This window comes from Lontra canadensis, unplaced genomic scaffold (assembly GCF_010015895.1).
Source record: "Lontra canadensis isolate GAN:19392208 unplaced genomic scaffold, GSC_riverotter_1.0 scaffold289, whole genome shotgun sequence".
Classification (NCBI taxonomy): domain Eukaryota; kingdom Metazoa; phylum Chordata; class Mammalia; order Carnivora; family Mustelidae; genus Lontra; species Lontra canadensis.
The window spans coordinates 161,483-178,907 of NW_022631283.1; the positions used below are offsets into that span (position 1 = coordinate 161,483).

General features: G+C 39.0%; 1 protein-coding gene across 1 annotated transcript in view; it reads left to right on the top strand.

Annotated features, from left to right (window-relative positions):
- The window catches only part of LOC116862648 (28S ribosomal protein S9, mitochondrial-like), a 59,874-nt gene that overhangs the window by 13,536 nt on the left and 28,913 nt on the right, over positions 1 to 17,425 (top strand). The gene's annotated exons all lie outside the window — the stretch shown is intronic.

Below are 17,425 nucleotides of genomic sequence, written 5' to 3' on the forward strand. Positions count from 1 at the left end.
GCCAGTATCATACTGTTTTGATTACTACAGTTTTGTAATATAATTTGAAGTCTGGACTTGTGATACCCCCAGTTTTGTTTTTCTTTTTCAAAATTTCTTTGGCTATGCAGAGTCTTTTGTGGCTCCATATAAATTTTAGGATTTTTTTGTTCTAGTTCTGTGAAAAATGCTATAGGTATTTTGATAGGGACTGTGTTAAATGCGTAGATTGCTTTGGGTATTACAGACATTTTAGCAGTGTTTGTTATTCCAGTCCATGAGCATGGAGTGTCTTTCCATTTCTTGGTGTCATCTTCAATTTATCAGTGTTCATCAGTGTTTTGTAATTTTCAGGGTATAGGTCTTTCACCTCTTTGGTTAGGTTTATTCCTTGGTATCATATTATTTTTGGTGCAGTTGTACATGGGGTTGTTTTCATAATTTTTCTTTTTCCTGCTTCATTATCAGCATATGGAAACACAACAGATTTCTACACATTAACTTTGTATCCTGTGACTTGACTGAATTCATTTATCAGTCCTTGTAGTTTTTTGGTGGAGTCTTTAGGGTTTTCCATATATAGTATTATGTCATCTACAAATAGTGAAAGTTTTACTATTTCCTTACAGATGCCTTTTTTCTTTCTGTTGTCTAATTGCTATAGCTACAACTTCCAGTACTATTTTGAACGAAAGTGGTGAGAGTGGACATCCTTGTCTTGCTCCTGCCCTTAGGGGAGAAGCTCTCAGTTCTTCCCTTATGAGTATAATGATATCTGTAGGTTTTCATTTGTGGCCTTTATTATGTTGAGGTATATTCCTTCTAAACCTACCTTATTAAGGACTTTTATTATGACTGGATGTTGTGCTTTGTTAAATACTATTTCTGCATCTATTGAGATAGTCATATGGCTTTTATCCTTTCTTTTATTGATGTGATGTATCATGTTGATTGATTGTGAATATTGAACCACCCTTGCATCTGGGAATAAATCCATCACTTAATTGTGGTGAATGATATTTTTAATGTATTGTTGGATTTGGTTTGATAGTATTTTTTTTTAAGATTTTATTTATTTATTTGACAGACAGAGATCACAAGTAAGCAGAGAGGCAGGCAGAGAGAGAGGAGGAAGCAGGCTCACCACTGAGCAGAGAGCCCAATGGGGGGCTTGATCCCAGGACCCTGGGATCATGACCTGAGCCGAAGGCAGAGGCTTTAACCCACTGAGCCACCCAGGTGCCCTGGTTTGATAGTATTTGTTGTGATTTTTGCATCTGATACTGATCTATCGTTTTCTTATATGTTTCTCTGTCTCATTTTGATATCCGGGTAATATTTGGCCTCGTTCAATGGAGTTGGTAGGTGTTTTCCTCTATTTTAGAATTTGTGAGGAGTTGGTATTAATTCTCTAAAGGTTTGGTTGAAATCATTTGGCCCTGGGATTTTTTTGGGTAGTTTTCTTTATATTACTGTTTGCATTTAAAACTGGTCCGTCATCCTCTCCCTGTGACCTGTGTGTCCCTGAGTAACTGTTTTGAGCAAGAGGCTCCTACTACCCAACTGAGTTTACTACATTTTGGGGTGTACATGGAGCATATTTAGCTCATTGAAAGAAATAGAATTGTTTAACGGTTTTGTAATTCTGCCTGAGAAGATAACCATTTTCATAACATTTTAAAAACTATTTTGTTTGGAGTGGTTAGTTCAGTGCTTGGATCTTTAATCAGAATTATTTGTTTGGGCTGTTAAAAATATTTTCAAGATGATTTAACTTCCAGGTAGTCGACATGGCCTATAATTTAATTCATTTACCTGGTTGAAAGCCTAGGCTCACTGTATAATTTTCACATTGGTAATTTAGGTGCCATTGTATTACTATTACTATTACTATTAAATGCTGTAAGTAAAATCTACCATAATTTGAATCCTTCACTCGTTCTCTGATTGCCTTCGTCACACAAATCTTCCATCCCACCTAAGACTGTGTGTTGAGGGGCACCTGGGTGGCTCAGTGGGTTAAGCCGCTGCCTTCGGCTCAGGTCATGATCTCAGGGTCCTGGGATCGAGTCCCGCATCGGGCTCTCTGCTCAGCAGGGAGCCTGCTTCCCTCTCTCTCTCTCTCTGCCTGCCTCTCTGCCTACTTGTGATCTGTCCCTGTCAAATAAATAAATAAAATCTTTTAAAAAAAAAAAAAAAGACTGTGTGTTGAGAGTAATAGGAAGTACTGTTGAGCATATTGGTTTATCATGGAGTGATTGACAGTGGAGGTGGTGTCGTACACACAGATTGAGATCTTGTCTCACCCACCCTGAATGCATGCGAGGAAGTGTTAGCCCCTTTCCTTGACACCAGGGACGTAATTCTGCTGTGTTAGTAATTGACCTGCCTCACTTAAGTCTCACATTTTATATCAATGAACTCTTTGGGCATTTTATTAAATTTAGTGGACTCTCTTTGGCATCTAAGTAGATGTAAAAGCAAAAGAGGAAAGTGACAGCCAACTGTTACCAAAGTGTTAAAATTACATACCCATTGTGGTTCCTGGTTTTGTGTGTTTTCAAAACTCTTATCTTTGAGATCTGGCTGTTTGTATAACCTGAAAAAGACTATATAGCTAATGAGTCTTAAGTAGTGTTCTCATACTGACAGAATGCTTAGTTATTTCCAAAGACAAAACCAGGAAAATATTTTAAGCTTCCAGATAATTTTTGGAAGAACATCATGATTGCTTTTCTATATTTAGAGCTTGTAATGCTTTCTGTAATGTGTTTGGCTTTTAATACAGAATTTAAAACCAGGTACAGTAATTTTTCTCTTACTTTATGTGATCAGAAAATTAGATATTCCACACAAGTGAAGTTTCCAGATAAGGGAAACCTATTTTTAATTGTTACTTGTAATGAAAAATATCACCACTTATTGAAAACTTCCTATATACATTCAAGATGCTATCTGGGAGCCTGATTTGCATTACCAGATTCAATCTTTAGAAAAACATTATGGGGTTTGTATTTATTGTTATAAATAGGAAACCAGAGCTGTACAAGGTCTTCCTATACGCAAAGTCTCTTTTTTCACACTTTCAAAGATTAATTTTTTGGGTAATGTTTTCTAAAATAGGGTTCTCCCCAACCTTTTTAGTAGAGTACAGTGAGTATAATTTAACCTTACAGTGCCTCAGGATTTTCCTTTTAGTGTGGTTGTTAAGCTGATACCCTGGCTGGGGCTCGTAGTTTCTGTTTGTCCCTGTACTGACTGATTCCTGACATATCCTTTCCTGTCAGGATGTCTGTGCGTGGCAGCTCGCGCCTTCCAGGCTTCTAGCATAACTAAACTTGTTAGGCCCTGTGAATTAAAACTTAAGAGCCCTCAGACTTGGCGTCAGGACCTGTGTGCCCTTCCTACTAAGTCAAATCATGAATTTAGGTCATCTATTTTAGCTCTTCATAGGCTTTTTTTTTTTTTTTTTTGGTGGATTTCTAGGTTTAGAACTTTATTCCAGAAGGTTGAAATTGAATAGAAATCTGGCCCCTGGCTTTACTGAGTCCAGCATATAGAACATGTGAAAATTACACAGGGCTAATCTTACATGTTAGTGTTCTTTCAGTTACAAAGGCTTTTAAAAAGAGTACAAATGTGAGTTGGTAAAATAGAAAGGATATGACATAAAATTTTGTGAATAAAAATAATTGTCATTTTTAATATTTACTTAAAAGATAAAGTTACTTAGAAGTTTATTATTAAAGCTCCAGCATTGTGTATCTGCTAGAATTGTTTCTGCAAAATTCCTTTTTTATATTTAATGCTCAATCTTGGTATTGCATTTATATGAAAAGTTATTTTTGGTTTGTGAAGCAACGAATTAACTGGAAAGAAATTAGTCATGGGCAAGTACAGATTTTCCCCATTTCAAGATAGTTTCATCTTTGCCTAATATTTTAAGTTCTTTTGAAAAGAAACAACCTATTGCAATTTCCCACTGAACCACTATGATGCCCCTGACCACCTGTGGGAGATATGGCCAGAGGAAAGCGGGTGCCCCCTTGTTGCCAGTGAGTAGTGTATATGGTGACACACATATACAGGTGTCCATGTATACAGTATACTTCCATTGCTGCAAGTGCTGACATGCACACTGTTTTGAAAATGTATCTTAATGCCATGGTTCTCAACTCCCATTCCTCAGCCTTTCATAGGTTGCTGCCAAGTGTTGATCAGTGTGTAAAAAATATTTGTGACTCTCACCCTATAGTTACCATGAGGAGAACTGAACCATCAGATTGAACATTGCACTGGAGTGGATTCTGTAACTCAGCTCAAAGTGGTTACAGTCTGGCCAAGGGAAGACTCTGCATGTTTGGAGACTGTAAAGAAATCAGCCCCAGAGCCTGTAACAGAGGCGGGGCCGCAGTGATTTCCCTCAGTGACCCAAAGGGAAAGCCTTGTCCGGTGACCCTGTAACATGTTATTAAGCTGGAGCAGACACTGGGTGACAGCAATTTCAAAATCGTGCTGTCAGCATAGAAGAAAGTTGAGAACCACTGCTGTTTGCATTTTCCTTTTTGAATGAAGGGATAGCAGTTACCAATTTTAAGTTGGAGACATCTCACTTGCATTAAGTATTATGGATACAAAATTGCACTTGCATTTACTAATGTCTTTATTTGGGAATTAAAGTTGAGTTCTCCATAACTATAGAATTTCAGGAAAAAAGCCAGCAAATTGATATATAACACTGCTGAAGTCTACCAATTACTTTTTAATTGGTATTATAGACCTCATTCTGAAACCAGAATGTTTTATTCTCCTAAGTGTGAATATGCTGTATGAGGTTTCTCTAATTGATTTGCTGTGCCCATTCCATTTGATGTATCATTTTTCACAATATTTCATAATTTGTGCTCACTTCTAATGAACAGAGTCGTTAGGACAGGCATGTCTAAGTGCAACTGACAGCTAACATTAGGTGCCAGATGCAGTTTATAAAGCTATGTAGAACTGTAGAGAACAGTTTAAATAAATTAGCACCTGTACATTAGTCTCACTTGCTGGTAATTTATAAGCGAATCAGTAGAGATGACATTTAGGTAAGTCATTGATCAAGTTAACAGCTGCAGACCCACTGCCCAGCTGGGATACCTAATTAATAGAGATTGCATTCCTGACCCAGTGCTCCTCCTGGGTTGAGCCTGCAATCCTTTTATACTTTGATTTAAGCCTAAGAATGTAGTTAAATACTTTGCCTTCATTTTAGGGAACCCATGAATTCCCTATATTCTAGTTAAAAATCTGAAAATGTAGGAAACATATACACAAAGGAGAATTGCCGTAGTCCATAATTTATTTGGATTAATTTTTTTTTAATTTATATTCTTTATTTTTGTCGGCATTTTTTTGTTTTAGATCCAGGCAAGCAGTACTATGGTCTAATAAATTTTTTAAGGTTCCTATACTTACCATTAAATGTATACTCCACTTTTTTATTTCCAAAAGAAGCATGGCTTTTTGTTTGTTTGTTATTATGACAGCAAATAACAATCGTTGATCCCTACTTCAAATATGAAACGACTTTTTCAAGTGTGACATAAGTTTAAAACACCTAAGAACTTTGCCACGTTGAATTCCATACAAATTTCAGAACTTAATATTGGAAATACTAAGCTAGAACTTATTATAGGAAAATGCTCTTTTTTTTCCTCTCTCTCTCCCTCTGGCTCAGAATTTCTTCTGAGTGAACTTCAGACTGAAAGAGGAAGTCATCAACAGCTTCAAAATCAGAGTAAGGCAATGATTTGGCGTTTGCATACCAGTGTTAAACTACAGTCTACATCTGGAATCTGGTTCCTAGACTGAGAAAATGTTCTTTTGAAACACAAATGCTAACCTAAAACAAGTAACAACATTAGGTTAGTAATACTGTTTTCAAGCTTCTTGAAGAGTTGAGTCCCAACTGATAGACAGTTGGCCCTTGAACAACACAGGGGTTAGGGGTGCTGACCCCCTGTATAGTCAAAATCCACATATAACTTTTGACTCCCAAAACTTAACTACTTACTAAAAGGCTACTGTTACCTGGAAGCCTTACCGATAACATAAGCAGTTGATAAACACGTATTTTTGCATGTGAGGTCTATTACATACTGTATAATCACAATAAAGCAAGCTAGAGAAAAAAATGTTACTAAGAAAATCATAAGGAAAATACATTTACAGTACTGTGCTGTTTATCAAAAAAAATCAATACAAAAACATCTATGAATAAATTTTATGTTTAAAATTTCTAAAAAAAAAAAATCAGCACATACATGAATCCTCAGAAGTTCAAACTGTGTTGTTCATGGGTCAAATGCATCGATTTTTGTCTTTTGTTTTTGTGGAAGAACTGGGTGCTTCTCAGTTTACATAACCGTGTTTTATGTAGATTATTTAGAAATAAGAAGGTGCTTATTTCAGATAATTAGGAAATTTGTTAGTTCTGTTGTTGAAAAACATGGTCTAAGTGGGCAAAACCACAATTCACATGTGAAATGCCCGGTTTCCTCTAATTTTAAGATACTTGAAGACCTAGGCCATGTCCTGCTGGTACGTCTCTAGTGCCTGCTAAGTGCCCAGTGCACCAGGGAATCCGAGAACATTATAGTTGATAGATGGGTTAACATTAGCAGAGAGTCAAGTATTTCTCTCATCACCTTCCTCCTCTGATTTTCTGGTTGACTTAATTTCACCTTATCAAAATATTTAAATTCTGCACTTTTACCATCCTAATTCAGATATTTTTGAATAACATCAGGAAGATTGCTTAAAAATGAAGTATTTTAACACTTTCTTTGCCTTTCTTTCTTTCTTTCTTTCTTTCTTTCTCTTTTTCCTGGTACTTCTGAACCTTTCCCAACTAAATCTTTACCTTAATTAAAAATTTTATGGGAAAAGCCCTTATGCCGCTAACCACTTTTGTTACTTACTTTTTATTATAATTCTCTTCTTTGAAATACCATCCACAGCTTTATGTTAAACTGGGAATGATATTTTCCTGTTGCATATTTTGGAAAGCCCCAAAGACTCAAGAGATCAGCCCTTGGAAGACTTTGTCTTTCATGAAATGTTTTTCCAGTTTGGGCCAGAGGCTGTCAGTTTTAAGGAGTGAGGATGTTGTCTACCACCTACAAGGAAAGCTTGAGGAAGTCTCTTGAGCCTGTGGCTTTTTATAGAAAGCAACTGAGGAAGCCGAAGGGGCAAATTTAGTGGTGGTATGGAGGGAGGTGGAGGGTTAAATGCCATATTTGGAAGGGCTTGCACAAATGCCTTTCTACTAAAATAAGGTGTGAAGTAACTAAGGCCTAACAGACTGCTTTATGGGCATGGGATGTGCCTGCCACTGAGCTAACTTCTCCTCGCCTGACCTTGAATTAAAACCGAGTAATCCTGGTCAGGAAAGGCATAATCTTATCATTGAGGCTCCTAGGGTAAGAAGATGGTGTGAAAGGTGGGAAGCAGTAAGGCTGTTGTGCTGCCTGGTGGGTCTTGCTCCCACTGCAGAGGCCAGTGCCCTCATAGCTAATGCAGAGCTTCTCGTAGTTATCAGGAGATGCCGGGGACTTCAGTGAGGCCGTGCCAGTGAGGTTGGTTCTGGAACAGCAGACTGTAGCACACGCATTCTCATACTTGGCAAATGTGCAGAATGTCCAGGAGCCGTGTCCCTACTAGCACCAGGCTTTGGAGAGAAAGTTGACACGTGCTTTCCTCCCCTCACCATTCCTGCCTCTAAGATGGTGGTGGGGACAGTTACTGTGGACCTGGACTGAAGGCCCTGCAGAGTCTGGCTGGAGTGTCCCCTGGAGGGCATGTTGCAGACAAGGCTCTGTCCTCATGGGCTCTGGAGGATACCTTGTTCCTTCAGGTAGGCGTTCCGAGGCTTTAAGAAAGAGGTGGATGCTTGTCATTTTTGTCGTTAGTTTGGTTGGTTTTTTTGGGTGGTTTTTTGGGGGTTTTGTTTTTGCTTTTGTTTCTAGGAGAAAGGAGGTGCACAACAAGCAGGAATTTTCAGTATTGGTCACAACTGGACATTTATGTCTTTTTCTTTCCCGTAGCAAGTTAAGATTAATGTGGAAGGTGGGAGGAGGACAGTGGGAGCTGTCCTGAATCAATAAACACTGCAAGAAGACTCATTGGGTATCTGGAGTCTTTTGTGATGTTACTTTCATTTTGCCCAATATGAGTACTTGTATGTATATTATACCTATATTTTCCTGTAACTTCCTGTATGTAAATGTTTCTACTTCCTACCCCCAGCTCTGAAATCCAGGCTGAAATGAGGTATAGAATCCAAGTGCTCTTGCCTTAGACACAGGAAGTTGAAATCATTCTGGTTAGTAGAATAGAGCCTCAGTGGTTCTAAGAGAGAGGTCAGGAAATTCAGCTTTACACGTGGTTTCCATAATACTGAGTTCTCCATTCAAACCCTCGGAATCAAATCACAAATCTGAAGTATTAAAATGCTTTCACTTCATAAAGAGAAAAAGAGGGATGGCTGTCATGACCAGATTCATTCTAGAAATCTTCTATTCAAAGACAATTTGGTTGTTAATATTCTCTGTTATGAATGTGGGTATTTGTTGGGTAGACCAGTAAAATTAAATCACAGATTTTATAACTTTGTACCAATTTAATGGAGTTTGAAAACCTTGCTGAGATACACAGTAGTAACATCAGTGCAAGACTGTCCATGCTGCATGAGGGCTTTGGTTAAAATAGTCTAGAGCTGTGTGGTTGCCACTAGCTGTGTGGGATTGTTTGAAGTTAGTTAATGCTAACTAACATTAACGTTTAGTTCCTTAGTCTAATTCCTTAGTTGCACTGGCCATATGTCAAATGCACAATAACCACATGGGCTACATATCATATCAGCCCACACAGATTATAGGATATTTCCTTTGTTCGAGAAAGTTCTTCTGGACTGTGTTAACCAGAGGATTGCTTTGTGATCTCCCCACAAGTAAGAATTTGTATTTTTTTGCCTTGTGTTATTTGAAAGAAAGGGAATACTTTGGAAGTATAAGTAATATTCTGCAATTTCATTTTTATATTGTTTTTCAATGACATGATTCCAAATACCCGAAGAATTGGTTTTGAAAACAGTTCAAAAATACACTGTAAGAATAAATAGAAATTTAGAAATGTAGGAAATGGTTGCTTTTATCTGACTGAAACAACAGGTTTACTAAAACAATTTCAGTTGTTTGGTTATTCAATTATAGACGAACAAAAGCTTCATGTCTTATATGTGTGTGTATATATGTATATATGTCCATGTACACATACATACATACATACATACATGTATGTATGTATGTATATTATATGGGAGTAGGAACCAAAATTGAAAAACTGAAATAGTCTAAGCCAATAGCGATAGCCATAAACATTATTTTGTATGCTTTTTCTTATAAAAACTTCAGTTATACAGAAAAGAAGAAATAATTGTATAATGCATACCAAGAAATAATTGTATAATGCATCACCTAGTTTAAATAACATTTTGCCATATTTGCTCCCCCTATATATTTTGTGGCTAAACTGTTTTTTTTTTCTTTCTTCCTTTCTTCCTTCCTTCCTTTCTTCTTTTTTTTGTTTCTTTGTTTCTTTTCTTCTTTCCTTCCTTCTTCTTTCTTTCTTAGAACATGGGGAGGGTATGGTGGAGGGACCAGAGGAAGATGGAGAAGCAGACTCCCCACTGAGCAGGAAGCCTGACCTGGGGCTTGATCCTAGGACCCAGAGATCATGACCTGAGTCTAACTGACTGAGCCACCCAGGTGCCGCTGAAGTATTTTCTTTTAAAGTCAGTTACAGACGTTATGACACTTTACCCCTACATACTTGAGTATGCATCTCCAAAAAGTTAGGATATTTTCCTGTATAACCACAATACCATTATCACATTTAACAAAATTAATTTTAATATAGTCTGAGCATGGGACTCAGTATGGCTGAGTATATGACCGAGTATGGGATCATTTGTATATTAATCTGTATTTAAATTTCCCCAATTGTCTATAAAGTGTTACATAGTCTAGTTGATTCACTCAAGGACTGTGCAGTTTGCTTCTTTATTTATCCTTTGAGTACTGTTTTCCCCTGTTACCTATTGTCTCGCTTTCTGTGGTTTCTGTTACCCATCCAGAAGCAGATGATCCGCCTTCTGTCATATCAGAAGATCACTAGTAGTCTAACGTTACATCACAGTGCCTCCATCATTCGCTTCACATTATCTCATCACATAGGCATTTTAGCATCTCATACCATCACAAGAAGATGTTAGTACAGTACAATAAAGTATTTTGAAAAAGAGACCACATTCATGTAACTTTATTACAGTATATTGTTATTGTTAATCTCTTACTGTATCTAATTTATAAATTAACCTTTATCATAGACATGTATGTATAGGGAAGAGCATAGTATATATAGGGATCAGTACTGTCTGCAGCTTTAGGCAGCTGCTGAGGGTCTTGAAACATATCATCCGCAAATAAGGGGGACTATGATACCTGCCGATGTTCTCCCTCTGGGGTGGGCAATTGGTGACTAAGAAACCAAGGTCCTTTGCCTTCGAGAGCACCCTCTACATGTGACCAAGGTAAAATCCAAAGAATTGGTAACAGGGCCTGGGAGAAAGAACTTTGAGGAGGCAAAAGTAAGTTATTTGAGGAGCAGCTATGAATGTGCTTTTAGGATGCTTCAGTGGAGCAATCCTAAAGACAACGGACAGTTGGGAGTGGTTTGGAAACTAGAGAAATAGATTTAGCCTCTCTGCATGAATTTGCTTGACAGGAGGAGAATCAGAGATGGAACTCTGAGGGAACTAGCATTTAAGCGAGGAGCAAAGCTGTGTTTACAAGAGACCATGGAAGAACTTCGAGAGAGGTTGGAGGAGAACATGGCTGTGAGCAGAAAACAGCAACCTTCTGTGGTAGAGACCTGGCTGTAGGTCGTGAGGTTCCAGAAGAAGGCTTGGTGAGCCCAAGCAATCGCAGGATCAGAATTTGGGCTGAAGAGTAAGGTTGTTGAGAAAGTGGGTGTGTGCTTCTAAGGATAGAAATGGGAATTGAGGGGGGTTTATTGGCCTGGGTGACACTGGGAGTCTTGTGTAGGTGGCTCACACCCAGGGCAGGAATTGGTATGTAAATGAAAGGAGGCTAGCATCAGCCTTTGTGATTGCTACAAGAAGTGTTGAAGTTCAAGCCAGGAGGAAGGATGAGGAGAAAATAACAGACTGGCCAGTGATCTTCTGAAGTCTCTAGAGAGACTTGAGAGCTCTGTCCATTGTGACTGACGTCATAGGGAAGGAGACAAGTGTGGAGAGTGCTCCCACAGGTATAAACAAAGAAGGGAAATGACAGAGCCCTTGGGGAGTTAGGGGAGGTCGCTCTGGAGGGCTGGCATTTGAGCTAGGTCTCAAAAGAGAAACAGGAAAATGTTAAACGGAGAGATGGAACAATGGTATTCCAGGCAGAGAAGATAGTATGTAAAAGACCTGACTTGGCAAGGAACAAGTGACTGCTAAGAAAAGTCAGATGAAAAGTATTGCTGAAAAAAGCTCGTGGCCACTTCGATAGGTTCCATCTATGTAACCTAAAAATAGCTGCAGCACAGGTCCTGTAAAATATCCTTTTACTAAGCCATGTTATTCCATGTGTACTGTGACAGTGACCCCCGTAATTGAGATTATGTATGCATCTGTCTCTGCTGCTAGAATGTGGTCAGGAACTATAGCTTCCTAAACTCACAGAGTCCCTGGAACTTAGGTACAATGAGTATTCGTTGAATAAAATTGGTCGAGGTAAAACTGATTCACAGTCAATGGTCAGTTTATTTTCCTTTGAGCACAGTTAGGCTTTTCTCCTGATTTTACCTCTAACTAGGTGAATGTCCTTGATGCCAGTGGAGAAGTAAATCCGTTTTCTAAGAGACCTAGGTTGGCTCCCTGACCTCGGCAGGGAAGAGCACATTCAGATACTAAATTTCAGGAGGTACAGGTTCTTATCTTTGCCACTTTAAGTCTTAATACAAAATACTGTGGAAAGTGTTTCACATAGAACATTTTCGTATAGCTAACATTTGTCTAGTGCCTGTGGGGTGCTGTGTTTTGCAAATACCTTATTTCATCCCCATAACAACTAGATAAAGCCGATGTTCTCACAAGTTAAAATCACTGGGAATGGTGTTCCTGGAGAATATTTTTATGGTTATAGGACATAGTAAGGGTCTTATGTTACTTAGATATTCAGCATTCTCTGTTGTGAATTCTGAAGTGCAATGAGAGTAAGGGTTTTACTATGTTACAGCACATGGTGCTCTGCTCCAAACACTGCAGCTTCCTGCACACACTCAAAATTCTCTTCTTCCTATAAACACTTTTTTTAAACGGTATTCACCTACTTGAGTTTTAACAACGGCTGCAGTCCCAGAAAGCCAACAAAATTATTTTTTCGTAAAATCCAGGTAGTCCTTTGTTAGCCTCAGAATTTGTCAGAAGTCTCTTCAGAGTGCCCGAAGGAGGTAAATGGAAGTGCTGGGTTACGTGGTGGTCGCACTGTCCCTTCCATGCTGGACGGATGATGAAATGTACATTCCTACTGTGCCTTTCCTGTTTTGTATCTTCTGTTTGGTTAAAAAGTAACCAGTTTATGACTAATATATCATAACTCCACTGGAATTAGAAAGCCTATTCCTCATAATTTGGTGTAAAAGATGTAATACGGATTTGGGGGGATAACTTTTATGTTCTGTATCTTCATTCATTCCTTTTTCTGCCATCCTTTGTTTTTTATTATTTTTACTGAACCTGTGATTTTGCTGTTTATCTAATGTGGTGTCTTACTCTATGGACCTTTTCCACAGTACTTAGTACAAAACCTACTATAATTTGGTACAAATATAATATAGTTGGTACAATATAGCAGAGTACCTTGTACATGCCCTGTCAGTAATTAGTAATAGAGTGTATAATATAGCATAATATAGTTAATACAATAGAGTGTAGTTGGTTGTGTTATTATTATCACCTGCGGTGCCTGGGTGGCTTAGTTGGTTAAGCATCTGACTCTTGGTTTTGGCTCAGGTCATGATCTCAGGGTCATGAGATTGAGCCCTGTGTCATGCTCACGGTCAGCGCCAAGTCTGCTTCCTCTCCCTCTCCTCCTGCCCACCCCCCCTGCATCGCACATTCTTTCTAAAATAAATAAAATCAACATTATCATCTAATATAGTGAGGAATTATGAATTAGTAAATATGTGTTTTTTCTTAGCTGAGGTTTTTGTTTGTTTGTTTGTTTGTTTGTCTAAGGCAGTGCTACTTTTCCTGATCCTTCTAGGAAATTTCAGAATATTTCTACCAAAATCTTTACTAACTTTTTTTTAAGTCAATACAGAGATTGCCTGTAAGACCTAGACACCCTTTGCAGTCAGTGCCTTATTTTCAAGTTCTACTGGTTAACTTCCTCATGACTTGTGTATGTCTTAGTTTTCATGAGAAATCTGCTGCGGGATGAAATTCTTTACATTTTCATTGCTTTCTTGAACACTTTCATTAGTCACCTAGGTTACTAGTAATTTTTTTTTTTAAGATTTTATTTATTTATCTGACAGACAGAGATCACAAGTAGGCAGAGAGGCATGCAGAGAGAGAAAAGGAAGCAGGCTCTCCACGGAGCAGAGAACCAGATGCGGGGCTCGATCCCAGGACCCTGGGATCATGACCTGAGCTGAAGGCAGAGGCTTTAACCCACCAAGCCACCCAGGTGTCCCACTAGTAATTTTTATATTTGAAAATGATACCAGTGACAGCTTGAACCTGATTCAAAAGTTGATTGGACTTTCACCCTTGTAATCCTGGCGTGCTTACCCCAGGCTGCAGAGTTGTACATCCGTCTTCCATGCTGTTATTCTCACCCAGGCCTTGAGTCAGTAGCCCCTTGGCTAAGATGTCTGACCAGCCTTGGGAGTGCCATGGCTGATTGTGGGAACCAGGCCTGAAGGCCAGCTGGGCTACTATAGGTGCTGTAGTCTCATGGTGGCCCTGCGGAGACAGGTTAGATTTGGAAAGACCCGAGGGACTTACTTTTTAATTTTTAACGTTTCTCATCTTTTTATTTTCAAATTTTTCAAATTTCCAGAAAACTTGAATATTTGATGAATACAAAGACACTTGCACATACATACCTTTCACATAGATTTGACAGTTAACATTTTGCCACATTCCCTTTCTCTCTGTATATATAAAACTTATTTTGAGTGAGTTGAAAATGCAGTATCATAACACCTAACCCCTAAATGTATCCGCATTCACTTTAGCCCTACATACATACATCCTTCATACCATTTTTCCATGGTAACCACGTTTATATCTAATACAATTAACAATAAATCTGTAACACTCTATAATCTATAGTCTATACTTAAATTTCCTCAGTTTTCCCTAAAATGTCTTTATAGCTAGCTAGTTTTGTAGAATCCAGACCACTTGTCTTATACGGTTGTCTACATTCTGGCTTTCTGCTTGCTCCTGGTGATTAGATTTAGAATGTATAAAGGGTAATACTTGTGTGATATTGTATACTTCTTGTTCCCTCACACCAGGAGGTATATAATGAGCTTGTCCCACTATTGATTGTACATCTGACCCCTTGGTTAATGTGGTGCCCACCGACCTCTTTATTGTAAAAGTGATTTTTTTCCCTTCATAACTAAGTCATCTGTAGGGTGATTATTTGGGGTCCATTTAAATATTCTAGTCCCCAGTAACCTTTCAGCCAATGACTTTATCATCCACTGGTGATCCTTGGCTGAAATTGAAGATTACTTTGGAGGTTATAAAACAGTGATTTTCTACTTCCTTCATTCCTTCTACTTTTATTAACTGGTATTGTTTCATAAAGAGGCCTTCCTTTTCTCCTTGCTTCCTACTTCAGAACCCTGGAGAGCGAGAGAGTGAGTGTGTGTGTGTGTGTGTGTGTGTGTGTGTGTGTGTTTATAGAGGCACACTCTTCAACATGTATGTATTGAGTATGTTACCAGGCATTGTCATTGTTCTTTTTGATGTTCACATTGTCGCAAGTGTGGCCAGTGGGAGCTTCTTGAAGCTGGTTTCTCTGTCCTTTCAAGCACTTTCTTGTTTTCTGGCACAGGAAGGTGTCTCAGGCTTATTCTGTACTTTCCCTGCCTTAGGCCTAGGATTAATCCTTTTCCTGAGATGCTCTGTTCTTTATACTAGGAAACTGTGTTTAGAAACCAAGATTTGGATGCTAGAGGCCACTCCTTGATTCTAGAGTTTCATTACATCTGTGCTCTTTGAGGGGACAGAACTAAAAAGTAATCTCTTTTAAATATTATAGGAATAATCCAGGAAATAATATTTTTTAAAGATCCCAAGTATGTTTTGGTTTGTCTAATTCAAGCTTAACATTACATTTCTTTTATGTTTGTATCTTCTCTCCTGAGTAACATCTTGGTCACCATAAAATTGATACCTTTATTTACTTTATGCTATAACAGACACAAAATGTTTCAGAATTTTAATATTAATATTACTAACAATAAGCCTTCCAAGTAAAGTTAAAGAATTCTTTGCTGTTGTGGTGTTTTGTTGTTGTTGTTTTTGTCATTAGAAATTAGGTTTGTATAGGGCATCTGGGTGGCTCAGTTGTTAAATCTCTGCCTTCAGCTCAGCTCATGATCCCGGGGTCCTGGGATCCAGCCTCACATCGGGCTCCCTACTCAGTGGGGAGCCTGCTTCTCCCTCTTCCCATTCCCCCTGCTTGTGTTCCGTCTCTCGCTGTCTCTCTCTCTGTCAAATAAATAAAATCTTAAGAAAGAAAGGAGGTTTATTTTGTTTATATTAAGTTTTAGAGTTTCTTTTGAAAATGTTGGTCTTTAATATATACAGCATATTCGTGCTCCAAAGTTCAGCTGAATAAAGGCATCCCCAGGAAAGCCTTACTCATCCCCGTAGCTTTCACCCTGCTGCCACCTACCCCTTAATAAATGATCATTTTTATTTGTTTACACTGTACCGTTTCTTATGGAAAGAAACCTATGTATATTGTCCCCTATTCCTATATGTATTTTCTTATTTCTTTTTCTTACACCAAAGGTCACACTCTAAGCACATTTCCCTTGTGTCTTGCTTTTATCAATCTTTTTTTATGGCTAGAGTGCTTGGTGGCATGGACATGCCATCATTTATGCAGCCAACCTTGGGGGAGGGGGTTCTAATATTTTGTGGTTGTAAATCAGCGAATAACCTGTGATGGTGTTGGTTTTGCCTGTGGAGGTGTAGCTTATATAGAGGAATTCGCCATGTTTTCTCCTCATACTTGTTTGATTTTCTGTGTTCAGCCGTCTGACCCATCTGTGGCTTATCCTTGTATATGGTGTCGGGTTTGCGTCCACTTTTATCTTTTTCCAAATGGCAATCAGTTGTCTCAACATCACTTATTAAAAAGTCCACCTTTTCTCCCTCAGAGAAGGAAAGGCAGAGTCGCCCCTGGCTTTAAAAAAAAAAATGTTCACAAAATTAGCACTCTGCTGTGTGATCGAAGGGTTTCTTAAGTGTCCGTTTTACTGCCAGAAGGCCAAATGGGAGAATGAAGCTTGACTCAGAGACACAGATGGGCTCCCTAAGATAACTGAATTGATAAGCCCCAGGTTACAGACCCCTGACTTTCAGGGGTGGAATCCGGTCTAAGCACATTGCGTGAGAGGGCACAGAGGCCCATCCTGAGAGCAGCTTCTCCAACAGAGCAGCGCTGTGTCTACGTGAGCTGCCAGTTCAGTTAGAGTTCCACAGACTTCCCATCTGACACCATTCGAGAGAAAGGAAAATGCGTGTGGTTTGCTTTTGATTGTGAGGAGTGGTGTTGGCGAAGACATTGGCATGGCTTACACAGTTGTTCTCAAGTTGGTGGCAGTCCTGGGAGATGGAGGGCTTTTGGAAATGTGTGCGGGCAAGATTTGTCACAGGTGCTAGGGTTATTACCGGCAGAGATGGTGGAGAAGGGCCAGGGCTGTTAAGTGACCTACAGGACAGGGAAGGGCAAGGCTGCGTACAATTGAGCTGTCACACTCAGAATGCCAATAGCGTCCCCATTGAGAGACAGACATTTCAGAGAACCCGGTTGGGAAAATGTAGTATAAAAACCTCTCAAAACTTCCTAGGAAGAGTTCAGAGAGCATCTAAAAACACTGGGGCTATCATGGTGGGTGAGGCTTGGAGCCTGCTCTTCTCAGTATTTGGTCCAAAGCGGGGCTCCTGAGCACATTACCACAGAGGTTGTAGAGGGGCACCTCTTGTTTGCTTTTGAAAGAGGGATTTGGGGACGCCTGGGTGGCTCAGTCCCTTAAGCCACTGCCTTCGGCTCAGGTCATGATCCCAGGGTCCTAGGATCGA